This window comes from Symphalangus syndactylus, chromosome 23, assembly GCF_028878055.3.
Source record: "Symphalangus syndactylus isolate Jambi chromosome 23, NHGRI_mSymSyn1-v2.1_pri, whole genome shotgun sequence".
NCBI lineage: Eukaryota > Metazoa > Chordata > Mammalia > Primates > Hylobatidae > Symphalangus > Symphalangus syndactylus.
The window spans coordinates 62,089,513-62,099,837 of NC_072445.2; positions in this window are offsets into that span (position 1 = coordinate 62,089,513).

Genomic DNA, 10,325 nt, shown 5'->3' on the forward strand with positions numbered 1-10,325 from the left:
TAGGCAGAAGGAGGCAAGGCCAATCCAAATTGTAGAAATTTCAAATTGCAAAGCTTTTCACTGGTATTTGTCCTCCTAAAACTGGCTAGTACTAATGAGAGGTGACAGCATGCTCTCGCTCGCTCTCCGCGCCTCCTCTGCCTGGGCTCCCACTTTGGTGGCACTTGAGGAGCCCTTCAGCCCACCGCTGCACTGTGGGAGCCCCTTTCTGGTCTGGCCAAGGCGGGAGCCGGCTCCCTCAGCTTGCAGGGAGGTGTGGAGGGAGAGGCGCCAGCGGGAACCGGGGCTGCGGGCGGCGCTTGCGGGCCAGCTGGAGTTCCGGGTGGGCGTGGGCTTGGCGGGCCCCGCACTCGGAGCAGCCTGGCCGGCCCTGCCGGCCCCGGGCAATGAGGGGCTTAGCACCCGGGCCAGCGGCTGCGGAGGGTGTACTGGGTCCCCCAGCAGTGCCAGCCCGCCGGCGCTGCGCTGGATTTCTCACTGGGCCTTAGCTGCCTTCCCACGGGGCAGGGCTCGGGACCTGCAGCCCGCCATGCCTGAGCCTCCCATCCCCTCCGTGGGCTCCTGTGCGGCCCTGGCCTCCTCCGCAAGCGCCACCCCCTGCACCAGGGCACCCAGTCCCATCGACCACCCAAGGGCTGAGGAGTGCGAGCGCAAGGCGCGGGACTAGCAGGCAGCTCCACCTGCAGCCCCCGTGCGGGATCCACTAGTTGGAACCAGCTGGGCTCCTGAGTCTGGTGGAGACGTGGAGAAGCTTTATGTCTAGCTCAGGGATTGTAAACACACCAATCAGCACCCTGCGTCTAGCTCAGGGTTTGTGAGTGCACGGATCCACACTCTATATCTAGCTGCTTTGGTGGGGCCTTGGGGAACCTTTGTGTTGATACTCTGTATCTAACTGATCTGATGGGGACGTGGGGAACCTTTATGTCTAGCTCAGGGATTGTAAACACACCAATCAGCGCCCTGCCAAAACAGACCACTCGGCTCTACCAATCAGCAAGACGTGGGTAGGGCCAGATAAGACAATAAAAGCAGGCTGCCCCAGCGAACACTGGCAATCTGTTGGGGTCTCTTTCCACACTGTGGAAGCTTTGTTTTTTCGCTCTTTGCAGTAAATCTTGTTACTGCTCACCCTTTGGGTCCACACTGCCTTTGAGCTGTAACACTCACCGTGAAAGTCTGCAGCTTCCCTCCTGAAGCCGGCGAGACCACGAGCCCACCGGGAGGAACAAACAACTCCAGATGCGCTGCATTAAGAGCTGTAACATTCACCGTGAAGGTCTGCAGCTGCACTCCTGAAGCAGCGAGACCACGAGCCCACCAGAAGGAAGAAACTGCGAACACATCCGAACATCAGAAGGAACAAATTCCAGACGCGCCACTTTAAGAGCTGTAACGCTCACCGTGAGGGTCCATGGCTTCATTCTTGAAGTCAGTGAGACCAAGCACCCACCAACGCCGGACACACTTACATATATATATATATATATATATATATGTGTGTGTGTATGTATGTATTATATATGTTTCAGCTCCCAGGGGGCTTAGGGGTCCTAGCTCCTAATTCACTGAGCTGTGAAACAAAACCATACTGACTACCACACCGCAAGAGACAGGTATCCCACCAGGTTCTAGCCATGTGACTGATCTTAGTTTTGGTTCTATGGGGTTGAATCCGAGGCTACTACCCCAGACACAAAAGACAGTTGCGATTCGGGTGCTAGTTTGGAAAATGCCATGGAGGAAATCAGTGTTTGGTTGTGGGGAGACAAAGTTCAGCTGCTGAACCTAGATATCAGAGATGGGAAGTAAGGTTCCCAAGTGAGGTCTGAACCCATCAGATAATGGAATCAAAAAGACAGGCTCCTACTACAGAAATGGGTCAGATTTGCATAAAGTCGCAGGGCTATTATGACCCACATCATCTGGGGTAGGTTGCATTCTTTTGGTCTTAGATTCTTCACTGATTGAAGGGCATAATATTGTTACTCAAACACCAGAGTTTCAGTCTAGATCCTGCTGCTCGCTGCACAGAAAGCCAATGACTGAGACGTCAGTATCGCCAAGGAAGAAAACTTTCATCTTGTACCACAGTTGAGGAGGTGGGAGCTCACTCTCAAATCCGGGTCCACTCATTCACTCCAAGACAAGACCTAGGGTTGTATATAGCAAGGAAGAAATGTAACAATGTGTAACAAAATAGAAACTAGGGAGGGGCAAGGAATCACTTATGGTGAATGAGGGGTCCAGCATCTCATTGGCTGGATGTGGTGACCTGGTGAGTTTCATTTCTTTGATACTTTGATACTTTGAGAAGCCTGAAGGTCTGCGAATATAAGGTTCAAGACCAGAAGGGTCAATTTCTATGCTTATCAAAAAGCTATGTATGGGACTATTGAGTCGCTTTCAATATCAACTGCTCTACCTTTACCTCTAATGTTATTCATAGAATCACGTGTGATAAAGTCTCTTCAAAAATAAAGAGTGCAGAATTCTCTATATAAATTAATATATTTTCTGAATTTGATATTCTGATAATTCGTTTATTTTCAATTATTAAATATATTATAAGTATCTTTACCTGCTTACTCCTTATGCCCCAACTCTCAACCCCCACATATCTCCAAAGAAGGGCATCTCTTCTCCTAGTCAGAACCCATCCGTCCAGATGTACTTAGGTACCTGTCCCCTCATTCACTTATCCCTTCATTCAGTAGACCCTGATCCCTAAATTCCTTCTTATTTTCAACTTTTCCCCCTCTCCTGGCTCTTTCTCCTCAGCATTAAAACAATGTTCATTACTCTTATATACACATTTTTTTTCTTTCCTTGCATCTAATTGTAATCTTATCTATTTCTCGGTATTTTAGAAGGACTAGTCAACTCGGTATTTTAGAAGGACTATCAAAATATGACCTCAGCATTCATCTTATTGAAATGAATTTCACTAGAATAAAAACTAATAATAAAAATTATTACAATGGTTAAACCCATTAAATGATAATTACTATTTGTTAGGCATTATGAGAATATCTCCATAGCAACTCTAAAAATTAAGCAAAATTTTTTATTACTCCTTTACAGATAAGGATTGAGACCTGAAGTAGTTAAATACCTTCTCTAAAGACAGAGTTGTCAGCGTTGGAGCCAAAATTGGAACCCAATCTACCAAATTGTAGATTTCAACTCAGAGTTCCTTCCTAAGTACCAGACCACTTACACAACTGTCTACTGTCTGTCTTCTCTTGGCAAAGCAATTTCAATAAAATCAAAATCAAACCCATCATCTTCTCCTCTCTAAATCTGCATCACTACTTCTGGCCACCTCGTGTGGCCTTCCCCTTTGAAATAAACTACCATATGTTTGTTTCATCTGATGGCCAAACTTTTCCCAGTCCTATAAAAAGTGAGCTGTGCATAATTCCTAATGTGGCCTTATCCATGAGTAGCTTCCCATTGTTATATTCCACAAGTATTTATTGAGCAGCTGCTACATAAGGCACAGTTTAGAGCCTAGCGATACTAAAAGATGTAAAATATGATCCCTAGACTCAATAAATATATAATCTATTGAGATAGAAAAGAACAACTCAAAATAGTTAGAGAAAACTATAAAAGGGATTTAGAACAAGAATCCGTTTAGTATGTAACTTGCCACACAATACAGGAATCCACTTTCTGATATCTTTGCTTTGGCATGCCCAGTGAAGAGCAATTTGGAAAGCCTATGTATTAGAAAACATTTTTTATACTGGACTGAAATCTCTGTTTTTTGTTCTACTCTCCAAAATAACATACAATAAATCCAATCCTTTTATCCTCAAATTTTAAAAGCATATTTGAATATCTTCAAATATTTTCAGTGTAAGACTGTTGGCCCCTCTGAATGGGTTTCTTTGTACTGCTGATTGGCCTAGATGTAATAACAATATACCACAATGTCATAATTTTCAGGTATTATTAATTGAACCCCACCAGAAGCCAAGAACTGTGCTAAGAAATGTACACATATAGATGAATAAGACATAGCTCTTTTTCTTAAAAAATGTACATTTTTATATATACATATATATAAATATATAAATTATTATAAATATATGTGTGTGTGTATATATATATATATATATATATTTTTTTTTTTTTTGAGACGGAGTCTCACTCTGTTGCCCAGGCTGGAGTGCAGTGGTGCGATCTTAGCTCACTGCAAGCTCCACCTCCTGGGTTCAGAGCATTCTCCTGCCTCAGCCTCCCGAGAAACTGGGACTACAGGCATCTGCCACCAAGCCCGGATAATTTTTTTTGTATTTTTAGTAGAGACGGGGTTTCACCTTGTTAGTCAGGATGCTCTCAATCTCCTATCCTCGTGTTCCAGCCTCAGCCTCCCAAAGTGCTGGGATTACAGAGGTGAGCTACTGCACCCAGCAAAAAATATTTTAATGAATTTGAAGTGATAATACATATATACAAAACTGGACATAATCAATGAAAAATATACCAAGTGCCTTGAAAGTACAATAATCCACCTAGGAAGCATCTTCTGTCAGTTGTGATGAAGGTTGAAATGAGTGCAAGATCTGAAATGATCATAGCCCAAGAAAATAGGATATGGATTTTTACTTTTCAAGCTCTCTTCATTTATATTTATATTTTACTTTTCAAGGTCTCCCCATTTATATTTATTATAGATATAAAAAGCACACTAGGCTCCAAAGTGTGCCTTATGTAGCAGCTGCTCAATAAACATGTCTATGTATGTTTGTGTAATTCACATATACATTATAATATATAATATATACATATTAAACATTAATGTACACATATGCATGCACATACACATGCATATATTTTATATATATTTTATATATATCATATATATCATATATGATATATGATATATATATGATATATATATAAGATAGGTATCTCAAATGTAGAACGCTTGAAAACCAGGTCCAACTTTGAAATGCACACTCTCTAGTTCTCAGAAGGTGTTTAATCATTCCTGTTCATCAACACCCACACTGGCTTCTTCTCAACTGTTCTAAGGCAAAAGAGATATGAATATAATATCTTGCATGCATGAATGCATAAAATGAAATGGACTCTCACTAATTAAATATCCTTTGTCAAGGAAGATATAAAGAGTGGAAAAACATCAAAGAATAGAGCAATAAAAGGAATTGTACCGAAATTTCTCTGAAGATATCCATCTTTTGGAATAAAATGTTCAGGCCAATTCCAAATTCTCAGATGACTATTTGCCAAAACAAAACACAAAAGCAAAGAAAGACATTTTCTGTGTGGTGGAATGGAAATTTATTTTACTTCCTAGGAAATAAAGCAAAACAATATCAAAGTAATGCCTCAACTTTTTTGTAGAGAAATGTGTATTCCTAATATAGATATTATGAACATAGACAGTATACATACTTGGTTTTGAAAAGTAAATAATAAATACAAATAAAATATTCATTTGTCATCATTTATCTCTTTCAAATTTGAGTTGCACATAGGAAAGTCAGGTAAACTATACATAAAAACACAGAAGAAAATTTTCTAATGATATATAACGCCACATAAGATATTTAAAGAAAGACAATTTTAAAAGGAACACATTACCATATCATAATTAAGTTGAAAATTGAAAACACATTCTTTTTCTGTTTAGCTTGAATTTTCTAAACTGTATATACACATTAACAAAGGTCATCTGTGTTGGGGTATAAGGAGTCTTTTGTTTATTTTTTTCTTCTTTGTATCTCTATGTACTGAAAAATCTAATTATCCTTTTTAAAAATAAATGTTAATAGCATATTAGTCATCTGTGCTACAAGAAAAATAACCTTAAAACTTTAGTGGCCTTTAACAACTATTTATTTCTTAGCCTTGTCAAATGCTGGAAGCTGAGGTTTTTGTGGTTCTTGTCTATGTGACTTAACATTCTGGTTGAAGGAACGGTCTTTGTTTGGGACATGTTGTTCTCATGGCAGAGAGAAGGAGCAAGAGAGTTGGAAAAAAAAAACACACACACACAAATGCTTATCAGGTTTCTACCAGACTTGTGACCACCAGCTCACTTGTAGACAGCAGAGCAAGTCACATGACCAAGCCCAATTTCAGAAACCCATAGAAGGCATAGAAAGTCCTATGGTAAGTCATGTGACAAGGAAAGTCACATGCTACATACCCACATGGGTACATGTCCTTTTACTGGAAGAGGTAGTGATGATTGGGAACAACAACAGCGTCAACCAGAGAGTGTAAATGTTTCATTCTAACAGAATTTCCAGACTGAGTGACTTGCATTGATCATAAAGAGATCTTTAAAGAAAACATACGTGCATATTTTACATGTATCTCATGTAAAATCTATCTAGCCAAAATAAGAACTTAAAATGATGCCAGGGATATAAATAATATGTAAGATATTTAACCATCTTTGGGAACTTAAGCATGAACAGTCCACATTAATCAATCTCAAGAGTATGGTCCATCCACAGTTTTATGAAGTAAAATATCAGAATAGAAAAATGTATCAACATAAAATATTCAAAATAGCACCCTCGAGTGTGCCGTCAGTCTGAATAGTCCACTCCTGCACAGCAAGATGTCAAACTTGATTTAATCTGAAAAGCACTTATTGAACCTCCTTCTTTCAAAGAGCTCACACTCTCAAAGGGAAGTGAGCACCCTCACATGGCTGTGAGACAGAGCTGGGTACCAAAGTCACGTCAAAGGACACCCCACACCCATGCATGACATAGAGACAGTCATTCTATACTACATATACCCACGTGCTGCATTTACTACTGTTCACCAGGAGCCTCATCAATATTAAGGAAGGTGCTCAAGGGCCACTATCCAGTTTGACACTCGGAGGTAGGTATTTGCCCACTTCATTAGGAAACAGGACCACGCGTGTGTAAGCACCAAGCCACCTGAGGCCATGGAAACCAGTGTTTAATTTGAGGAAGAAATAAACACTTAAGATTAATGTGAGATGCATTTAAATTCATCAATACTCTTACAGTTCTTTTATTTATAGGTTATATGGCAGAGCTAGGACCCAATGCCTGTGGTATTTCTAGGAGATGTGGACTTAAAATTAAATGAGAAAAGAGGCATAGTCATAAAGTTTGGGAAATAATATGAATAATTTCTAAACAACTTAGAGCTTGGAGGCTTGTAGTTTGCAAGTTAGAGCTGGAAGATTTAAGTTAGGGCCTTGTTTAAAATAGCAAAGAACAAAAGAAAAAGGAAAGAAATATGAGAATAATGCAAATACCTTTTTAAAAATTTCTTTCTTAAATCCTGCACTCTTTAAAGGTAAGGTAATATTTGCTTTAAATATCAGCTCAGAAGTGAAGAATATAAAAATCTGATTTTTTTATTGTCAAGCTACCAAGGGGCTACTAGACCCCCGATTTGTATCATTATCCCAAACGATCTCATTTTAAGTGGTTTATAACCTGTCATAAAATTTCACTTTGAGATGAGAATACATGGTTTCATTTTTTTATTATACTTTAAGTTCTAGGGTACATGTGCACAACGTGCAGGTTTGTTACATATGTGTACATGTGCCATGTTGGTGTGCTGCACCCATTAATGCATCATTTACATTAGGTATATCTCCTAATGCTATCCCTCCCCCCTCCCCCCACCCCACAACAGGCCCCGGAGTGTGATGTTCCCCTTCCTGTGTACACGTGTTCTCATTGTTCAATTCCCACCTATGAGTGAGAACATGCAGTGTTTGGTTTTCTATCCGTGATGGTTTGCTGAGAACGATGATTTCCAACTTCATCCATGTCCCTAAAAAGAACATGAACTCATCCTTTTTCATGGCTGCATAGTATTCCATGGTGTATATGTGCCACATTTTCTTAATCCAGTCTATCATTGATGGACATTTGGGTTGGTTCCAAGTCTTTGCTATTGTGAATAGTGCCACAGTAAACATATGTGTGCATGTGTCTTTATAGCAGCATGATTTATAATCCTTTGGGTATATACCCAGTAATGGGATGGCTGGGTCAAATGGTATTTCTAGTTCTAGATCCTTGAGGAATCACCACACTGTCAGTCTAAAAGCAATCTATTTTGTAAATGTTGAAAATATACCAGGTTATTTTGAATGTAAATAGATTAGTAACTGGAAAAGTGTAAACTGCCTTCCTTTGGGCAGTACTGTGACCTGGTTAGAACTGGGAGGCAGTTGTTGTTCTTGGGATAATTTCACATCATAACGGAGTTCTTCACACACACACAGGTTCATAAAACATGATCTGTTTTCCCTACCGAGATTTGTTTGTATTAACCTTGAAGATTAATAGGGCCACACCTATGATTAAGTTTTTTTGGAGATTGGCTCCTCTGCCTTGCAGATCAGAATTATGTACCATTGATCCACTCTGGAGATTACTTGGAAGGGCAGCTTACAAGCCAGTCAAATAAAACCAGAAGGCCAGGAAAAAAGCAAATGCTTTTAATTTGTCCACGTTATGTCAGGGATAATAAGTAAGCATCAACATTTCAGGGCCCTGACCAATAGCAAAGACAAAAAGTGTGTGTGTGTGTGTGTGCACATTTGTGTGTGTATGCACATATATATATTTACATACTTAAATATATACATAATAAATAAACACATATTTATTGATATATTTGATAACACTATATATATAGTGAGATCTCTATATACATATCTCACTATATATAGTGAGATATACACATATATATACTTAGACATATATATATATATATACAGCGAGATCTAAATATGTAAATAAATATGTATTTAGCTCTATAGCCAAAGCGAACTTCCCAGCTAATGCATTCAAGACCTGTGTAATTTTTGTTCTTCTTTAAGAAGAACACAGGTGAGCAAATGATGACAATGAGTAGTGTCTGATACCATTAAGGCAATTTCTTGCTCTGTCTTCTCGTCATTGCCAAGCAATCCTTGAACGTACTTTTGGTAAAGGCTATACAAAAAATGATAAGACTGAACATATCATATAGAAAGGAGATTGATGTACAGACAGGAATCCAAGTTTCAGTTCATAAAATTGTTAAATGTTCAGACAGTTTTGTTGTTGCTGTTGCTTTGTGTTAGTTTTCTTTCTTTAAGCCTTAATTTCTAAGTAGGAGTATGGAACAAGATATTCTCTATTTTTAGCTCTAAAAATATAGGTTTCTATGCTTCTGAATGTTGCCTCCTCCAGGAATAAGATATTCGGGGAGAAAATATCAAGGTTTTAACAACAGAGGTCCTGTGAAATTTTATTACTTATTTTGTAGATTGACCCATTAGAAATGAAACAATTGGACATGTATCTCTGTAATTAGGGTCATTAAAAGCTTTTCCCGACAAACCTCATCATGCTTGATAATCCTTACTTATTCACAAGGTCCGTCCCCTTGGGTGGCATGGTATCTGACATCTAGAATGAGCTCAGACTCTGCCTTGACTGAAACAAACAATAAAGTAATGAACAAACCCCTGTCCCCGAAGAGTGGTTTGTCATGTGTAAAAATCAGGAGAGAGGGCATACACATGACAATTTAATGAAAAGGACATCTAAAACCACCAAATTTTACTTTTGGTTGAAATGTGATGCTTCAGACCATAATCAGGACAGCTGGCTTTGCAGGAACCCCTCCAAATACATCATGTCCAAAGACATTGTCACCTCGGCATTCCTACTGACCTTTTGTGGCTGACACCTCCCACCACGCAGCTACCACAGAAGTGCTGTATGAAGTGAGGGAATTCCAAGGCAAACCTTATTTGCTCATCTAAAGGAATGGATTCCTCTTACTCTGTGCAAGTAAAAAATAACACTAATTATGCTCAACTAAAGGTCTGCCTTTCTTGAGGTTGGCACTCCTTTTGGAAGGCATCTGTCACTGACACCCAATCATCAGCAACACTGTTTTTTTTTTTTTTTTTTTCACCATGAGCAAAAAGTTCAAGAGGTGAAGTCCACTGTCCTTTTTTCTAAGATTACAATTCACTTTTTATTTCTTGATCAGAAAATATATGAAGGGGACATGTCAAAGTCTTGTAGCGTTTTATATCAGATGTCTTCTGAGCCATGTATGTATTATATGTCTCAATATGTAAAAAGAAGAAAGAGAAAAAGAAAGAAAAACTAAAAGAGGGGGGAAAAATCTCAGTTTCAAATAATGAGCATGTGTACCTTTTTGCCTCAGGCCTTCATACACAATTTAGCCAGGAAGCCAGGGTAGATCATGATTTAGCTTTTGACATCTCCTGCCTTCAGGCCAGGAGAGACTAATACCGATTTCTGACTGAGCAC